The 15,261-nt window shown below is 48.8% G+C and overlaps 1 non-coding gene across 1 annotated transcript; it reads left to right on the top strand.

The window, feature by feature from the left end:
- The first annotated feature begins 13,395 nt into the window (after positions 1–13,395).
- LOC119290381 lies at positions 13,396–13,518 on the top strand. Its single transcript, XR_005141892.1, has one exon. It is a non-coding gene; the product is annotated as a U6atac minor spliceosomal RNA (small nuclear RNA).
- The last annotated feature ends 1,743 nt before the right edge of the window (positions 13,519–15,261 follow it).

Here is a 15,261-nt window from a genome sequence, read left to right as displayed (position 1 = left end):
TACCGGGACCACCGGAAGGGTCCCGGGGGCCCACCGGGTGGGGCCACCTGCCCCGGGGGCCACATGGGCTAGAGGGGTTGCGCCTTGGCCTACATGGGCCAAGGGCACCAGCCCCAATAGGCCCATGCGCCTAGGGTTTCCATATGTGAGGAGTCCCACTAGTGGAAGGCACCCTAGGTGCCTTGGGGGGGAGGGAAACCTCCCTTGGCCGCCGCCCCCCTAGGAGATTGGGTCTCCTAGGGCCGGCGCCCCCCCTTGGCCCTCCTATATATAGTGGGGGAAGGAGGGCTTTTCATCCACGCCTTTGGTTGCCTCCCTCTCCCTCTCCAACACCTCCTCCTCCTCCATAGTGCTTGGCGAAGCCCTGCCGGAGTACTGTAGCTCCATCGAAACCACGCTGTCGTGCTACTGCTGGTGCCATCTCCCTCAACCTCTCCTTCCCCCTTGCTGGATCAAGAAGGAGGAGACGTGGCTGTTCTGTACGTGTGTTGAACGCGGAGGTGTTGTCCGTTCGGTGCTAGGATCTCCGGTGATTTGGATCACGTCGTGTACGACTACCTCATCCCCGTTATTTGAACGCTTCCACTCGTGATCTACAAGGTACGTAGATGCATCTAATCACTCGTTGCTTGATGAACTCATAGATGGATCTTGGTGAAACCTAGGAAAATTTTTGTTTTCTGCAACGTTCCCCAACAAGGTCGGCATTCTTATCCACCAATACTTCAATTTCTTCTTCATAATCTTCACGTGTAGCCTTGAGTTCTTCCTCCAGTTCCTTGATTCTTGTCCTTGCCTTCTTCAGATCTATCATGTCGGAGCACATCTGGTTCTCCCGTCGTCGAATGTGCTGGTTTAATTTCTGGATATAAGCTGCAATTGATCTATCCTTTCTGGTGCTGATCATCTCCCAGTGCTTATCTCGGCGCCCACAAATCTGGTAGATAGTATCCTTGAGATCATTGCGGTAGACTTCTCCAATGCGTCCCATGGCGATGTGAGCTGCCATGCTCATTCCTAGACTCCAAGTTGGTGCATCAAAAGAAAACTCTATGGGCTCAGTGACTAGCATGAACGTCCTTCCTGGAACTTGAACTTGAATCATCCAGCGCTCTTCTTCAGGTAAAGTGGCATTGTAGGTTCCGGTGAAGCTTGGTACTCCTATGTTTAGGTATCTATTGACTTCCTTCAAGTGACGTCCAAAGGGTGTATCTTCATCCGGTTGTGTGAACTTGTTCCTTGCATTCGCCATCCTAAAAGAGTAGAAAAGATGAGAGGTCAGAAGAGAAAAGAGAGGATAGTGATCTAGGTCTTTAGCTTAGTGGTCGTGTCCTACAGTCAGTGTGTGCTCTGATACCATCTCTGTAGCGACCAGACCTCAAACAGTCTGATCTCTGTGTTCCGTTGTCATCCCTGGATCAGTAATGCTGACACCACACAGTACTCGGAGGATTTATAACAGAGTAGCAATCACACACTTATTACATCGAGTGTCTCCATAGAGAACTTATTACAATAAATATGGCTTAAGGCCATCTAATAACGATAACAGCGGAAGGCTTGGAAGATAAGTGAGTCCATCAACTCCAACGGCATCACTGAGTATAGAACCACGACCTAAAAACTCCTTAATCATCGTCTGAAAAGTCTGCAACATTAACTTTGCAGCTCGAAACGGGTCAGCACATGGAATATGCTGGCAAGGTAACACATAGAGAGTAATGGAATGAAACAGCTATACTATATGCATATTTGGCTGGTGGAAAGCTCTATGGTTACAGTTTTGTGTAAAGCCAATTTTTCCCTACTTCAAAGGAATAAATTTATTTAACTATCATGGTAGTTGTTAAACATTGTGAATGGTTGACAGCATTCTCAATCCCAATTAAGCATCATCATTAAACAAAGCCCAACAAAATTAATTTAGGGTAACATGTTGAGATTCACATGATAATCCAGGTACTAGATACTTAAGATGTCCATAATCGGGGACACGGCTAACCATGATTAGTTTATTACACTCTGCAGAGGTTTGCGCACTTTTCCCCACAAGACTCGATCGCCTCCGTTTGGTTTCTCGCACTACACGGTGTTTGAGAAGACGGATGACCGAGACATAGTCTTTCAGAAGTGCTAGCACCTTACGATCGGGTAGACCATACCACCTACATCCCCTACATCTGCTAGTCTACCACTGTAAGAGTTCGCACAACTTAGTCAACTATGCTAGAGCCCATAATAGCTTGTGGCTGCACATGGAAGTTTCTAGTATGAATATTCTCATGATCCCTTTGAGCCTGGGTGGCGGTCCAAAAGAAAACAGGCAAGTCCTGGAATACCCAGGTGCCTCAATCCAACCAGATGTGTGTTTAAGTTGCCACCTTAGACAAACCATTAATTAACAAACTCACATCTGTCATGGATATCACTCACCCAATCCACATATACTAGCATAGCATGGCATAATAAGCAAACATAGAAGTAACTCCCAAAGGTTTGATAATAAACAGGTAATAGGTACTACCTCAACTACTTCCCATCCCACAATTTAATTAGATCCTAATCATGCAATGTGTGAGGATTGATCTAATGCAATAAAACTGGGTAGTAGGAAAGGTATGATCAAAGTGTTACTTGCCTTGCTGATGATCCGGGAAACCTAGCGATTCGAAGTAACAGGCGGCGCACTCCGGGTATTCTATCGCGGACAAACAAACAAGCATACATTAATCACCCATCTAATGCACAAGTAAAAGTCAAATAAGAGATCTAACCAGAAGGTTCAACTTAAGAACTCCGGTTTGCAAAAAGAATCAAATCGAACGAAGCAACGAAAGTCAAACGGCGAAAGAAAACAACTTCGTTCTACTAATCTGGATCTAAGGCAAATTTTACAGTAGCAAAAACTTGTTTAAGTTGGTTAAACGGATAGAGGGTTTCGAGACGAAACTCCAGGCGCTTGAATCGCCTGATTTCGATAAACGAGCGAAAAGTTATACTAAAAAGAAAATCGGATCAGGGATCGCGATCAGAAAAATCGCGGGTTAAATCCGAGAAAAAGAAAAATGACGAACGTTCGTTAGAACGAACGAGCGGACGAACGCTCGCTATTTAAATAAATCGGAAAAACCGATCTATTTAAAAAAACCGAAACTAAAAAAAACCGACGGAAAAACAGAACGGTTTTCCAAAAAAAAACCGACGCAGAAATCGAGGCGCGGCGAACCTCGAGCGGCGTGCGGCGGCGAGGCGGCAGCAGCGGCGCTGGCAGGCGGCGGCGCTGGCAGGCGGCGGCGGCGCGGCGCTGGGGCTGGGGCGGCTTAGGGTTTCGGCTGGGCCTCCTCCCCCGGCTTATATAGCCTAGTCGGGCCGGAGTCCTAGTCGGACACGGCCCGTTAGGTCGGTTCGTTTTTTTTAAATAATTACGCACGGAAGAAAAATAAAAAGAAATACTAAACGGAGTCCAAAAATCCCGAAATAAATTTTCCCAGGCTTCTAAAATCAAGCCGCACAAGATGAACATTTATTTGGGGCCTAAATGCAATTTTGAAAAACGCACATTTTTCCTAAATTCAAATAAAATAACGAAAAACTCCGAAATAAAATCTTATTTGATTTTATTATTAAATCCTCAATATTTCTTTATTTTGGGAAAGTCATTTTATCCCCTCTCTCATATTTTTGTAATAGAAATAATTGATGATAAAATAAATAAAATCAAATGATCCTATTCTCAAAATTTGAGAAAACTCAAATATGAAAATAACGAAATACCAACTCTCTCCGTGGGTCCTTGAGTTGCGTAGAATTTCTAGGATCAAAACCAAAAGCAAAATAAAATATGATATGCATTTATGATCTAATGTATAACATTCCATATTGAAAATTTGGGATGTTACACCTGGCATCCTTTAGACATGCCAGGAATCCCATGCAGATTGGCTGAGCATAGCCTTAATATTCTATAAGGATTCAAGACAATCAAGCATACTCTTTGGCATTTCTCTGAACCTAAGCGACAAGCCATGGGAGAGGAGCTGGCCAAGCTACTGGAAGCCGGATTCATTAAAGAAATAAAACATCCGGATTGGCTAGCAAACCTGGTGATGGTACCAAAGAAGGACAAATCCTGACGCCTATGTGTCGACTTCAAAGACCTTAATAAGGCTTGTCCAAAGGATCCCTTCCCACTCCCTCGCATCGATCAAATCATCAACGCTACCGCAAGACACGAATCATTGTGCTTCCTCGATGCATACGCCGGTTACCACCAGATTAAGATGGCAGAGTCTGATCAAGCCGCAACAGAATTTATAATGCCATATGGCCCTCTCTGCTTTAACAGAATGCCCTTCGGGCTCAAAAACACCGGCGCAACATATCAACGCATGATCCAGACATGTATGGAAAAGCAGATCGGCAAGACTGTGGAGGCATATGTAGACGATGTGGTCATTAAAACCAGACACGTCGACTCTTTAATAGACGACTTGAGGCTCACATTCACCAATCTCCGAACATACGACATTAAGCTCAATCCAGAGAAATGTGTTTTCGGCATTCCCGCCGGAAAGCTCCTAGGCTTCATCATCTCCAGTAGAGGAATTGAAGCAAATCCGGCTAAAATCCGAGCTCTGTCATAGTTGGCTATCCCAACTAACCTCAAGCAAATCCAGAAATTGACTGGATGTGTGGCGGCTTTAAGCCGCTTTGTCTCCCGATTAGGAGAAAAGGCACTTCCCCTTTATCGCCTTCTTCGGCGCATCGAGCACTTCGAGTGGACGGACGCAACCACGGCCGGACTGGAAGAAATAAAAGCCATCCTGGCCACCAACCCAATCTTGGTCGTGCCAACTGTTGGCGAACCAATGCTATTATATATAGCGGCAACTCACCAAGTTGTAAGCGCAGTGCTCGTCATCGAACGAGAGATGGACAGACATAAATTCCCACTTCAAAAGCCAGTATATTATGTATCCACCGTTCTCACTCCATGCAAATCATGGTACCCACATTACCAAAAGATAGCATATGCGGTATTTATGGCATCCCGGAAATATTACGACACTACTTTCAAGAGTGTTCGATTATGGTGGCCTCTGAAGTACCACTCAATGACATAATAAACAACCGCGATGCCACGGGCCGGATTGCCAAATGGGCCATTGAGCTCCTCCCGTTCGACATAACATACAAGCCACGACGAGCCATTAAGTCGCAAGTACTGGCTGATTTCATAGCCAAATGGACAAAAGCCGAACTCCCTAAAGAGTACGGCGCATACTCCAATTGGATCATGCACTTCGAGGGCTCTAAAATGCTAGCTGGTCTGGGGGCTGGCGTCGTCCTGACATCCCCCACCGGAGATACGGTGCAATACGTGCTCCAAATACTATATACAGACTCCAACAACGCAGCTGAATACGAGGCCCTACTACACGGCCTCCGGATGGCAGTCTCCATGGGTATCCAACGCCTAGAGATGCGTGGGGACTCGAACCTCGCAATATCCCAAATAAATGGAGACTTTGATGCCAAGGATCCGAAAATGGCGGCATATCGCAACGCTGTCCTCAAAATCTCAGCTCGGTTCGAGGGGCTTGAATTCCATCATGTGGCTCGGGAAAACAACCAGGAGGCGAACATCCTAGCCCGTACCGGTGCTAAACGCGACCCTGTCCCACCAAACATCTTCTTGGAAATACTGTTTAAACCATCTGTGGTATGGGAAGGGCACACCGGCAAAAATAGTCCGGACCCGATCACAACCCCAGACGCCGAACACTTTGACACAATCGGAGGCTCTGCCACCGAAATAACACCTTCAGCCCATGTGATAATGGCCGTCATCGCCCCATGGACAAAACCATTCCTGGCCTACCTAACCAGACAGGAATTACCCGAGGACCAAAACGAGGCCCGCTGCATAGTGCGGCGATCTAAAGCCTACAAGGTCCATGAGGGAGAGCTTTATAAGAAAAGCACAACCGGAGTCCTTCAAAGGTGCATCTCCGAAGAGGAAGGGCGGAAACTTTTGGCAGAAATTCATGCCGGACTTGGCGGCCACCATGCCGCAGCCCGGGCCCTTGTAAGCAAGGCCTTCCGTACAGGTTTTCATTGGCTGACGGCCCGAGCAGATGCACATCATCTGGTACAGCATTGTGTCGGTTGCCAGCTTTTTGCAAACCAAAGCCACATGCCACCTACCGCCCTCCAAACAATCCCCATTACTTGGCCCTTTGCGGTCTGGGGGCTCGATATGGTCGGACCCCTCAAAGGGGGAACCCATAATAGAAAATACTTACTGGTCATGGTGGATAAATTCACCAAATGGATAGAAGCCAAACCTGTCAAAACAGCTGAATCCGGACCGGTGATAGACTTCATATCCGGGGTTGTACACCGTTATGGCATCCCCCACAGCATCATCACTGACAACGGCACGAACTTTACAGCCGACGAGGTGAAACTTTGGTGCACCAACATGGGCATCAAGCTCGATTATGCTTCTGTCTATCATCCACAAACTAACGGTCAAGTCGAACGAGCGAATGGTCTTATCATGAGCGGCATTAAACCCAGATTAGTCCAGTCTTTAAAGGAATCAGACACTCATTGGGTAGTGGAGCTCGACTCCGTACTATGGGGCATGCGGACCACGTCGAATCACACTACCGGATACACACCGTTTTTATGGTGTACGGCGCTGAGGCGGTGCTGCCTTGCGACATAATTCATGACTCACCTCGAGTGCGCATGTACGAAGAAAGAGAGGCCGAGCCAGATCGGCAGGACAGTTTGGATGCCCTGGAGGAGGAGCGCGACGTGGCAAAAGCTTGTTCCACATTCTATCAGCAACATGCTCGAAGGTATCAAAGCAGAGAAGTGCGGGCCAAAACCTATAACGTTGGCGAACTAGTTCTACACCTGCAGGAGAAGAAAAAGAACAAGCTCAAGCCCAAATGGGAAGGTCCCTTCATTATCGACCAGGTTCTGACCGGTGGAGCGTACCATCTGCGGGACGCGTCGAATAATCGACTCGGGCCAAACCCATGGAACGCAGCCAGGCTCCGAAGATTCTACGCCTAGCGCCGGACTCTATGTTCGTCTCCTTACCTCCATGAATTTTTTGCACACCTATTTTCTCTCTCTTTCTTTCCCTCTTTTCTCTTCAAGGCCCTAAGGGGCTACATTTGTGTCTTGGTTACACAATCTTGATGCACTAACCGCGCTCAATATACCTGGTGGCTTCCTATACAGAAGCTTAATATAATTGCCTTTCCGGGCTTTATGCCCCGCACATGTGTTATTCTTCCGCATGTACCTTTTTTCGCCATTATATGCATCGATATGACTTAAGTTTTGGCCAAGCTGGGTTGCCTAGCTCTTGTATTTATGCCCTACATTCCCGTTAATTCGGCTAGGGCATAAGGGGAGCACCTCTGCGATTGTTACTGCCAGGTCAGCCGGATGTGTACCTCAGACTGGGTGAAGCCGAAAGCTAGCGTTCTTAAGGGAATATTCGGTCGACGAATAAAAGATGACTTTCATTTAAATTACTACACGCCCCCAGATGTTTTTAACCTGCGTTTCGCAGTTCAGACATGAACATTAGGGCATGCGTACCCAGGGAAAGGAACCCTTAACGGAACTATTCTCCCTGGAAGATGTTTCTTACTATCCATGTAATATAACATAGCTAGTTGGGTACTTGTCTGTTCAAGCACTTATGACCCCTACGCCTGGTTTCCATGCATACCCCGGTTTTTATCTAACCGAGCGGGTATTCGGATACACTCCGGACTATCGGGTCCAGAGGTTGAAGTGAAAATGTCCGCCATGACAAATGATTTACAATCCGGCTAGGGACATTACATATGTCACTTGAAGTACACAGTCACTAAGACTGATTAAATTCTTCTTCTATACCCTCCAACAGGCTGTCTAGCCTACAATCCTGTTGGGAATACTTTGCGGCTAATTCTACTTTATCATACACTAAACTGACGGGGATGTCTTTCCCATCGGGCCCCACAGGTCCGACCTCGGCCATGTGGTTTGGGTCATCCTTGGTATATCGTGTCTTCACCATAGCCCAGGCTTCCCTCGCACCTTGTCGGCAGGCTAATATTTTCCATAATCGGAAGCGCCGCCGCGCTCCCTTTAGCGTCTCTATAAGCTCCCCCATGCCTCCTGGCGGGGACGCGGATGGCCACAAGGCTTGAGCAATACTCTGCATCACCTGCCGAACTTGTTCGTGCAGTTGTGAGAGCTCTGGTAGAAGATCACCTGAAGACCCGGGCATCTCCTTCGCGGGACGACCCGTCAGCATACCTGCAGACATAACGCTGTTAGCAGGCTTCTCCGCCGAACTTCTTTAAAAAAAGTTCGTTCAAGCACTTACTAAAAATGCCGCGCTGAAGCCGTTTATTCTCCTTCATGGAGTCCGCAAGATGGGATCGTACATCCTTCAGTTCCACGCCTAGCCGGATATTGGCATCTTGGAGATCATTTTTCTCCTGCCTGACTCACGTCAGCACGCGCTCGCCAGCATTTCGCTATTGATCATCACGTGCCGTATCCGCCTCCACGGCCTCCGGATTCACTCCGGGGCCACCTGCAACATCTATTGTTAGGTGTGCATACATGCCGCATACTACTTTGTACCGATATTCTTTGCAATAGACAAAAAATTACCAGGGGACCCTTTTTGGACTCCTTAAATGCGGCAACAGCGGCTTCCAGCTGGGCCTTGCATTCGTCCAGCTCTTGAGACAGTTGGGAATTCTTCTTCATAAGAACCTGCACAAATAATGATCCTTAAATCAGTTGCGTCAACTATTTCAAGTCTTAGGTGCTACTGATACATATAATCATCAGATTTGCTTATGCGTATATCCCTTACATACTGGTCCGTGGCTCTGGCTAGACCATTTTGAGCAGCACGGAGGTACGCATCTCTAGAATTGAAGGCATCAAATGCCTCTGGTGAGAAGCAAGCGTCACGGAGTACGGCCCGGCGACACCTATGATTCATGGCGCTCTCCACTTCTAAATTTGTAGCGGATAGTCTATCTGCATCCTATATAGGAGGAGATCTGGCATCCGCCCCATGTTGGCCTCCGCCTCTGTGTTCGGCCCTGGAGCCCGACTGGTGGAAGCGTGATCGGCAGCCTCTCCGGATATACTCCGGCGAGCGTTTTTTCTATTAAAGAAGCATGGATGTCATTGCATTTTGACAAAGACGACAACCACGGAGCGAGGTTTTGTGTCATATCTCTGCGCCGGCATCTCCGTCCTGACCACCTTCCTTTTTGGCCTACCCGGCTTCGGTGCCTCTTGTTGGCGAGTTGCTGCAGGTTCGACATGACGTCCTGAATGCCTTCCCTGTAAAACACCATTTTGTACGGTAGGTGAAGTGTCTAAAAGGGGATCCTATTTTGGGGAGTTGGGATTTTGGTTTTTCTTACGTGCGACGCAGGGAGCAGTCCAGGATACTCGGCCGTTATGGCCACCATGGCGTCATCACAGCTCAATTGATAGAATTGCCTGTCTATCAGCTCCACGAATATGTCCGGATCCTCTTCGAGTCCAGGACCGAGGGCCCGGCCAGGGTCCTCTGGTTGTGGAGATGGGCTGTTGACCTCCCTTATAGCTTTTCGCAGTTCCTGTCGTAAAATGGCAAGGTGAGTACCTACGATGAAGAATGCGGGAAGAACGGGAGTAAAGAGGTATAACTCACCTAGCTTGGAGGGTTGTACATGGAGAATCCATCCCGTAGCTTGATACGGATGAACTCCTCTTCCTCTCCCTTGAACAACTCGGATAGAATTTTTGCTAAAGCAGCAGCGGAGTCCGGTCCCTTACACCCGCAACGGGTGGCATCATCTTCCCTGTTAAAACACCACAGGGGGTGCCCTCGATATTGAAGTGGCTGCACTCCCCGCGTTATGCATATTGACATAACCTCGATTATTGTAAATCCTGATTGAGCCAGCGCTTTAATCCGGTTCATCAGGTAAAGGACTTCTCCGTTGTCTTCCTCCTGGGGGCTCCGTGGGTGCCAGCTTCGGTGTTTCTTCAGAGGAGCATTGTTGAACTCAGGAAGACCCCACCGAAAAGGGTCTAGAAGGGGGGCGTCCTCCATATAAAACCACTCCGAAGGCTAGTCTTCAGACGTCTTCTTCAGAGTACCGGACAGGTATCCGGTTTCGGCGATGCGCCATATTTCGGCTCCACCCACTTGACAAAGTGACCCCTTCTGTGTGCGGGGCACAAGGCAAAATAACCTTTTCCACAGCTCGAAATGAGCCTCGCAGCCCAGAAATAGCTCGCAAAGGGCAACGTAGCCAGCGATGTGTAATATGGAAGCAGTGATGAAATTATGCAGTTGGAGACCGTAAAACTCTAGGAGCCCGCGGAGGAACGGATGAATTGGAAATCCGAGTCCCCTTAGTAAGTAAGGAACAAGGCACACCCGCTCCCCCTTAGAGGGGCTGGGGAAGCTCTCCGATTGCTCCCCGCCATTATAGGTGGCGAGCCCGGCTCAGACGGGGACCATATACGCTGGAGGGAGAAATCCCTGAGTCTGCAGCTCTACTAATCGACTGTGTGGGACTGAACACCTCTCCCAATCACCGGGCTTAGGGCTACGGGGGCGGGAGGAGGAGCCGCGGTGGTCGGCCATGTTGGAGTGGATTTTTTCCGAAGTGCGCTCCGATGGATTCTCGTCGTGGGAGGATGGTGTGGATTGGATCTAAGAATCCCCATCCCTTTAATAGACAATTTATTTACCTGGCTAGGGGGGCGAATGTAAAAACGCCCTGGCTCCTCGTATTCGTTCACGCGTGGAAGATAGCCCTTATTGAGCACAGAAGCCAAGAAGTCCAACATTTATGGGGCCGGACAGTACTTAACAGATATTCAAGATTCGGAGAAGAACCCGCCTTGCAATGCCGAAGACAATACTGCGCGCCGGACTCATCGTCATTAAAGCCTAGTTCAGGGGCTACTGAGGGAGTCCTGGATTAGGGGGTCTCCGGACAGCCGGACTATATCCTTTGGCCGGACTATTGGACTATGAAGATACGAGATTGAAGACTTCGTCCCATGCCCGGATGGGACTCTACTTGGCATGGAAGGCAAGCTAGGAAATACGGATATGTATATCTCCTCCTTTTAACCGACCTTGTGTAACCCTAGACCCCTCCGGTGCCTATATAAACCGGAGGGTTTTAGTCCGTAGGACAACATATAATCATACCATAGGCTAGCTTTTAGGGTTTAGCCTATCTGATCTCGTGGTAGATCAACTCTTGTACTACTCATATTATCAAGAACAATCAAGCAGGACGTAGGGTATTACCTCCATCAAGAGGGCCCGAACCTGGGTAAACATCATGTCCCTTGCCTCCTGTTACCATCCACCTTAGACGCACAGTTTGGGACCCCCCTACCCAAGATCCGCCGGTTATGACACCAACACCCGTAGTGCCTCATGGGACCTCTCCTCAAGAGATTTGAAGGTTGCACAATCCTAAGCAAGAACCTTCGCCTTGGCTTCCAGTTGAGTCTTCTCCGCCTCCACCTTCTTCTCCAGCTTCTCCAGGAGGCTGCGACCTGCGCCCTCGCCGACTACTTCAGCTCGGTGTCGTGACCGGCGACCGCGCCTTCTCGGGCCTTCATCTTCTCCTCCTCCGCCTTGCGATCACGAGCATCGGCGGCGCGCTCATTGCGCATGGTCTCCAGCTTGGCCTCCATCAACCGGCAATGCTCCTTGGAGGCTTCGGCATCCTTCAACGCCACCTCGCGGGCGGCTGGTGCCTGGTCGACGGCCTGCTTACCCTCCTCGGAAGCTGCCATGGCCTGACCCCAGGCCGCCCTCACGGACGCACCGGACCGCAGCCACCCCGAGATCAACTTCAGGCGCCCTGATGCCGAACAACGATCGACACCTCGAAGGTCACCCCAAAGCTGGGTCATCACGGGAAGAGCCTCCTCCAGAGCATCAGGTGAAGCAACTAGATCGCGGACCGGCGCTATGATGGGAGGAGGAGCAAGGCGAAGGAAGGCAATGAAGTCTCTGCGGCGTGCACAAGCCTTTTGTTAGTCAATACAGTTGCCGAGGCAGCATGGGGAAGCGGAGACACCCACGTCCTGTCAATCACCACGGGTCAACCAAGGCTGCAGGCGGTTGGGGCCCGCGGCACTCCACACTTGCCCTTTGGCTTTGCCTCGATGCCAAGTCTGAGCGCGCCTTGGGCCCGGGGGCTACTGTCGGCGTCCTGGGAACGGGGCTACCCAGACTTGCCTTCCTGTGGCCCATGGCGTGGCTCTACCGGTGGCCTGGTACGGCCCACCTTCGGCAGTAACGACTCAAGACCCTCGCGAGGGGCCAACCCTCAAGAGGCGGACGACACCAAGACCTCCTCAGGGGCAGCCTTGCTAGGCTGGCTCCCGAGGAGCGGAGATATCAAGGCGGGGGCACCTCGCGAGGTTCGCGTGACGTGAACCATGACGACCGAAGCCAGGCAGGCGTCAATGGGTAAAGAGGCAGGCGCAGGCAAGGAGTCCCGAGGCATTAGGCAAAGGTTTCCATATCGGTGCAATGAGACCAAGACCAGCAGGATGGCAGAATGGAGGTCACCACGGAGCCCACAACAGCGTCACCACCAGAGCCTTTGGCAGGCGAAGACCACCTTTTGTCAGGATAACTTCTACTAGTTGTCTCCCTTCAAAATTGGCCGTTGTGGGATCCCTTCCCGCCTAACATTTGGGAAGAGGACCAGGGCCTCTATCAATAGGACTAGCCACCACCCTAGTAGGGGGGTGGATCATTCAGGGGGATCATTCGGACCATCCTTAGACTCAACAACTCATCGAGCTCAAGAACACCTCTCCTCAAGAGGCTATTCATCCATTGTACTTATTCATCCTCAACCCACGAGGCAATCCACCACACCACACTGGAGTAGGGTATTGCACCACAACGGTGGCCCGAACTAGTATAAACCCTCATGTCTCTTGTTCCTTGGGTTCGGCGAGCTAGGCCTTGAGATCGTTATGAGAGCGAGCTAGGGAGAGATCTTCGTGCGCACCCCAGAGTTCGAACCTCAAGGGTTTGCCGAAACCTGTAATCCGACAATATTGCTTCAAAATCCTCGGTCACATTATCACATTCATATATGTTCAAAGTCCTAAAGTCAATCTTGGTCCCACTGATACAAATCCAGCGGGACTTATTCAGATACACTTGACATAGCCACTTCCTAAACCCTAGTGTATCGATCTCACCGAGTTGGCCCTTCGGTCCCACTGAGAGGTTTCATTCGGTCTCATTGTAAAGCCTAAAGTTCAAACCTTTTGTGTTATTCGCTCCCAATGATTGTTTTCACCATGTTCATAAAAAGGAGAGACGGTTGGCATCTCCCCTAACAGGGACGGGAACGGTCTTTGGACTTTCCTCTAGCACACTGTGGTTAAGGCTACCCGCTTCGGTGGATCTAACCCAAATTTTTAAAATGACTGTTTTCACCCGGTCCCATCGAGTAGTGCATAAAGGTGTGTAACGGTTAGATTTTTGGTGTTGCCCATACATACCCGCACCCATTCCAACAACTCTCAAATAGCAACCAGTACGAACGTACCACTTCCCATATCCATTTTCTAAGAGAGAACCATCTACCAAGGCCCGACCCTGGGGGGGGGCAGGAGGGGCAGTCGCCCAGGCCCCCAAAATGAAGGGGGCCCACCTAGGGCATGCTTCCATACTGGGAATAGCCCAATGGCCGAAGGCCGATGCACCAGTGGCAGCAAACAGCGCAGACAATGCATACACTGGTTGAGTTGATTCCTCCCTGACTCCGCGCAACGCAAAGCCCTAGCTTTCGGCCAGAACCACCATGTCGTAGATTTTTCACTTTGATTCGTCGGACGAGTTCATCGACTGTTCCGTGTAGTTCTTCTGTGCCGATCCAATATCGTACGCCATGGCCCCATTCTGTATCTGCATGCCTTCTTGATTCTTTCTATATACACCGGTCTAATCTATTATCTATTGCCTACATGTCCAGACTTTTATGTGATGAAAATGGGCTCGTGGACATGATGCTGATAAAGATAAAGTTTTAGGATATGAACATATAGGGCAGCAACATAATCAGAAAGGAACAAGCAGAAGGTAACACTATCTTTTTTTCTGGATTACATCAAGGAATATCACGACTTGGAGCTGAGTAGGTGGACATTTGACTAACTACTTTTTTCAAAAGGGGGCGCTTTATTACTTAAAAGGTTTAAGTATTATACCCGGCCTCTGCATAACTAAGATGCACACTTCCAACAAAGTCCTCACGACAAGCGAAAATAAAATAGGAAGGCGTAATACAAATAAAAATGTATATCTGTATAGTGCCTAAACTATCGGTGGCCCAATCCTAAGATCATGCCGCCACCCATCTTGGGTAAAAGTATCCCTCGCCGTAGCCTCCAATCGTGTACACACCTCCGTAAATAGGTCTCGATTCTCCATTCGTTGTAGAGAGGACCATAAACGAAATGGCCGGTACATCTGTAGATAACTTGCATAAGCGAAGTACTTTTGTCATTAAAAATCTTATCATTTCTACATAGCCAAAGTGACCAAATCACGGCAAGCGCTCCCACCCTAAGTAGAATTCTGAACCTGTGATCAATCCCATGTAACCAGTTGCCAAATATATTAGCAACACTACAAGGAGGATACAAGCCAGAAGCTATGGGTGACCGGCCATATAGAACGAGCCAATTTACATTGGAAGAACAAATGTTTTATTGTCTCATCATGCAGATAAAATACACATTGCGTACTTGCATGCCAATTCAAGGTTATCTTTAGTAAGAATGACTCCGCGATGAAGATACCATGCAAAGATTTTATTCTTAAGAGGTATCTTCATCTTCTAGATCTTCTTCTTATTATCAACTGGCATGTCAGACTGGATCAAAGCTCTATACATAGACTCCACTGAGAATTGCCCATTCCCATGTAGGTTCCAACGAGATAAATCGGACCCCTATGACAATTGTGCCGTGGTTAATCGTTGAAGTAGTATGTTCCATGATTGGAGTCTAGGTCCAATTAAATCCCTTCTAAACATCACATTTGGCGGAAATGATTCTGAAACCTTGGCAATAGTATCACCCTTGTGACGTACAATATTGTATAGAGCTGGATATTGTTCCCGGAGAGTATCATTACCTAACCATTTATCCTCACAAAAT

Source organism: Triticum dicoccoides, chromosome 4A, assembly GCF_002162155.2.
Source record: "Triticum dicoccoides isolate Atlit2015 ecotype Zavitan chromosome 4A, WEW_v2.0, whole genome shotgun sequence".
Lineage (NCBI taxonomy): Eukaryota > Viridiplantae > Streptophyta > Magnoliopsida > Poales > Poaceae > Triticum > Triticum dicoccoides.
Note: the sequence above shows the minus strand (reverse complement) of the source record. Positions and strands in the feature narration are given on the sequence as shown.